Source organism: Elephantulus edwardii, unplaced genomic scaffold, assembly GCF_000299155.1.
Source record: "Elephantulus edwardii isolate Elephantulus edwardi_28Jun2011 unplaced genomic scaffold, EleEdw1.0 scaffold00209, whole genome shotgun sequence".
NCBI classification, from domain to species: Eukaryota; Metazoa; Chordata; class Mammalia; order Macroscelidea; family Macroscelididae; genus Elephantulus; species Elephantulus edwardii.
Window position 1 is genome coordinate 1,800,941 of NW_006399959.1, and position 5,039 is coordinate 1,805,979.

Below are 5,039 nucleotides of genomic sequence, written 5' to 3' on the forward strand. Positions count from 1 at the left end.
TGTCATTCTCAGTAGCTCTGTAAGGCAACCCCCTCATGTGTACACAGTGTCCTGTTGTGCTCTGGAAAGTAGATCCACCATCCCCATATCTGTGATCAGACATTCCTGAAAAACAGTAATTGAGGTCTCTTCCAAATCTATCTGAACCAAATCCATAGCCATCATTATAGCCATTATAGCCTCCATAACCTCCACCATAAGCTCCACGCCTCATTCTTTCAAAGCCAGCTCCTCTGCCAATACTGTTATACCCTCTGCCAGCCCCAGGTCTGTCATAGGGACCTGGCCGCTGCATGGCCATAAGTTTCCGAGGCGGATCATAGTGAGTTCGAACTTCAGCTCGACTGCTCTTAAAAATTTCAATATACCTGTGCCCTATTCTTTCCTTGTGTTTCTTTAGAGCCTTTTCAGCTATTTCCTGTGAAGCAAACTGCACGAAGGCCTCCCCCGTACTCCTCCCCTGGAAGTCCACCGGCAGTGTTATCCCATTTGGCACGATTTCCAACCCTGAGAAGAACTGAACAATTTCTTCCTTGCTACATCCAAAGGGGAGTCCTCTAAGCCGCACAAAGCCATCATTGGCCGTGTCGGGACTATTTGGACCAGTATGCTTCAACACCCAATCCATTTCAACGTTGTTTGACTTGAATACTTCAACATATCTGTGTCCCATAGTTTCTCTGTCTTTTTTCAGCGCCAATTTGACTTCATCTTCTGATTCAAGTTCAACAAAAGCCTCGCCACTCGGTCTGCCTTCTCATGTGTAGATGAAACGAATACCTTGGGCCCCATTTTGAATTTTGCAGTCAGAGAAAAAACGCTACACTTCATTGGCCGAACAAGACCAGGGCAAGCCCCGGACCTTCACCACAAACCCCTCTCTGCCTTCAGTGCCCAACATCATCGTCTCTTAAATGAGAGCCTGGTGTAGAAATTAACGCAGCGCAGCCAACTCCGACAGGGCTGAAAAGAAATATATTTCTTAAACTTAATCTAGAGCCTTATAAGGTATCAGTTTGGCTGAAATGGCAAGTGCCCCGTGTACAGCCAGCTCTTGGGTATTTAAAGAGCAAATCTTGTTGTAAGGATAACAATGAAAGGAGGCAGAGATGGATTTATTAGTCTGGTGTAAACTGTTTAGGAAGCCCTGATGGTGTCCTGGACTGCAAACCAGAAGGTTATCAATGTGAATCCGCCAGCCACTCTGAGGTAGAAAGATAGTCACATGTTCTCCTGTAAAGATTTACAGCTTCAGAAACCCTGTAGGATAATTACTGTGAGTTAGAATCACTCAGGGTCAGTGTGCTTGGTGAAATATTTACAACTCTTTTGTTACATATTGTTAAGTGGATACACAGATACCTAGATATACTCAGATACCAAATATATGTTTCATATGGTTATAACTGAATTCTGAAAGTCTGAATGGATGGTGTCCTAAACACAGCTTCTAACACATGGCAACCACTACTGATGTGAACTGAGGACCAAACACAAAGTTAGGGCCCTCTCAGCACATTGATCACTGTTAAGGCACAAAGCTTGAGGATGCTTAACGAGAAAGCAGGATTTGATGCTCATGTGATGTCCAAATCATAAAATGCCTTGTTTAATGAAAGGAATTGTGCATGTTAACGGGCATATGACTGCAGATGGATGGATGGATGGATGGATGGATGGATGGATGGATAGCTGCTGCTGAGTTGACCCTGGCTCCTGACAGCCTAATGTATAATAGGACAAAGTATCATTCTTTGTCATCTTCACAATTAAGGACCCACTTCTATCACTGAGACTATTGTGCCACCCCATCTTATGAGGGTCTCCCTTGTCCCCCCCTTCAGGAGAAGTTATCTCTCCTGATGACTTGTCTAGAGCAAGTGCGTTGAACAGTGTTCTGTTATGGTCCATAAGGCTTTCATTGGGTAATTTTTGGAAGTAGACCACCAGGCTTTTCTTCCTAGTCTGTCTTAATATGGAAGTGCCATTGAAACCTGTCCACCAGTTGACATTTAAAGGGCTGATGGTATAGCTTCCAGAATCACAGCAACATGGAAGCTATACTACAACACAAAGATAGATTGGTGATGGTGTGTTGTTGTTGTTGGGTTCTGTTGAGTGGATTTTGATTCATTAGAGACCTGTGCACAAACAGAACAAAACCCTGCCTGATCCTCCATGATCCTCACAGTCTCTACTGTGCTTAAGCCTGTTGTGCCAGCCACTGTGTCAATTCATCTCCTTTCTTCATTTTGCTGGCTTTTGCAAGCATGATATCCTTCTTCAGGATATCATGCTCAGACAAAGTGTATGAGGTGAAGTCTCACCATCCTTTTTTCTAAGGAGCATGCTGGCTGCATTTCTTCCAAGAGAGACTTGTTGGGTTTTTTGTTGTTTTTTTGTTTTGGGTTTTATTTTATTTTTCTTTTTTAGGGCTATAGAAGATGACAGTCTATAATATTCAGTATTGGTTAACACTGCAATTCAAGGACATCAGTTTTTTTGTCTTCCTTATTTTGATGACAGTCTGGCCAGGATCTCCTGCACCTCACAGACACCAAAAAGCTCATTTGATGTCTTTACTGCTGTTTCTGTTAACTCAAGAAAAATGAATTTGTTGACAATTTCAATCTTTTCTCCATTTATTATGGTGTTTATTATTGGTACAGTTAAGAAGATTTTTTGTCCCCTTGACATTGAGGTATAATTCATACCCTTTTTTTAAACTTAATAAAGAAGCGATTCAGATATCAAAGACTATATTAAATTTCAGCTAATATTCTATAAGAAAAACTGTGTGAAAGGTTAGGAGTTCTTGAACATAAACAAGAAGGAAAAGTGTTTTCTCCAAAGCCGCCTCTTTGCCTCACTCAGGCCGTTCCATAAACACACTGCACATGTGTCCTCCTTTTTCATAAAGCACAGATTTATAAATATTTCTCCACTTTAAAAATAATGTTTTTTCTACTGTGAGTCAAGGTTTAGTTCTCATGTAATTTTAGTTCCTTGTTTTTATGAACTTGGAATTGTTTTCCTTAGCCAGAATAGGGGAGAAGAAAGGCATTTAAAGAGATTAGCAGTCTTCTTGCTGTGCTTCTTTGTAGTGTAGGGTTTTTTTCTGATTAAATGAGTGATTGAAAACAAAATTGCAAATCAGCGCTGAGTTTAGAGATGGTGCAAGGGTGAGAATGTGCTTTCTACTGGTTGTTGGTTGCCATCAGCTGTTTTTGGAATGGAAGCTAGTCCTAACAGTATGAGCAAAAAGATTTATATGAGAGGCCGAGAGAAGTTGTAATTGTTTTGGAAGTGTGCATCAGTTAGATTTACACCGTGGCTGTGACATGGAGCCTAAACATGCAATTGCTGAAGATGGTACGGGGCTGAAACTGTGTGGTTCTGTTGTGAACAGGTCACTAGAAGTAGGAACTACCAGCATTTTTTTTTTATTATTTTTGTGTGCATGTACCGTCAAATCAGATCTGACTGGTACAGGAGGAGATTGCGCCTCCTTCCCTGGCAGAGCATCTGGTGGATTCGAACCGTGCACCTATGGGATTGTAGTTGCAGCTTCTTGCCACTAGGCCACCAGAGCTCCCCTCAGCATTTTTTTAATTGCCTCCATTGCAGATTACTCACATATTTTTGTGAGGAGAATGTAATATGCTGTGGAATGAATATCTCAGAGTGTGTTAACCATTTCCTGTTTGAGTTTTGCAATTGCTTCAGGTATTTTGCCCTTAAAAATAATACAGCTCGCAAACAACAAATGCTGGCAAGGTTGTGGAGAAACTGGAACCCTTATTCACTGTTGGTGGGAGTGTAAAATGGTACAACCACTATAGAAGGCAGTATGGTGTTTTCTCAAAAAGTTGCTAATAGAAATACTGTTTGACCTAGCAATTCCACTACTGGGAATATACCCTAAAGAAATCATAACCACCACCCAAGCAGATAAATGCACACTCATGTTTATCGCGGCTTTGTTCACAATAGGAAAGAGTTGGGAACAACCTAAGTGTCCATCAACAAATGAATGGATAGAGCAGCTCTGATATATTCACGCAATGGAATATTATGCTGCATTGAAAAACAAAGAACTCATGAAATATTATACAAAATGGGTGACCTTGGAGGACTTTATGCTGAGTGAAATATCTCAGTCACAAAAGGACAAATACTGCATAATGCTACTGTTGTAAAATGGGACTGACATTGAGGTTGGGTGCAGACTGAGAAAGATGGGGTAAATTATGTATACTGCATTGAAACAGATGGAGAGAACTGCTTAAAAGGGATATATGATTAGGTATTATTGTCATGACATGAGTCCAGAACGAAGGTTGCGTAGTGGAGTGGACTTTGGAAGAGGGATAGTATAACAAAGAAAGAATTTTTCTTTTACTTTTCAAAGAGAAGAGGGAACTGGGGAGGGGGGAAGGGTGGGCAGGGAGAAAAATGCAACAATGAATAAATGGAAATCCAAAGTCTATACATTTTCATTAAAATTAATAATAATAAAAAGAAGAAAAAATAATACAGCTCTACGGGATGTGTAACTGGAAACCAGATTGCAAAGTGGGCAAGATAATTACCATATAAAGATTATCATTGTGGAGGTCTTCATGGAGGTATCTAGACTTTCTTAGGCACAGTGCATGACAGTAATTATTTTCTTTAAAGTAGAGAATAAGGAGAGCTCTGGTGGCCTAGTAGCAAGAAGCTGCACTGCACTCCCAGAGGTATACAGCTTGAATCCATCAGATGCTCGGCCAAAGAAGGAGGAACAATCTCCTCATGTACCAGTCAGATCTGATTTGATGGTACACAGACACACACGTGAATAATAATACAATTTTTTTTTAAAGTACAGAATAATATAAATACACTTCTCAAAATACAACGTGAGCAGCTTTTCAGTATTAGCCTGCATGGAGAACAACCACTTGGCCAACTGATTGGAAGAGATCTATATTTGTTCCCATTCCAAAGAAGGGGGACCCAACAGAGTGTGGAAACTACAGAACAATATCATTGATTTC

The 5,039-nt window shown here is 40.7% G+C and overlaps 1 protein-coding gene and 1 pseudogene across 1 annotated transcript in view; one reads left to right on the top strand and one right to left on the bottom strand.

The window, feature by feature from the left end:
* ADCY9 (adenylate cyclase 9) overlaps positions 1–5,039 on the top strand; it is a 210,918-nt gene that overhangs the window by 27,835 nt on the left and 178,044 nt on the right. The window lies entirely within an intron of this gene.
* Positions 2–904, bottom strand: LOC102854214 (annotated as a pseudogene).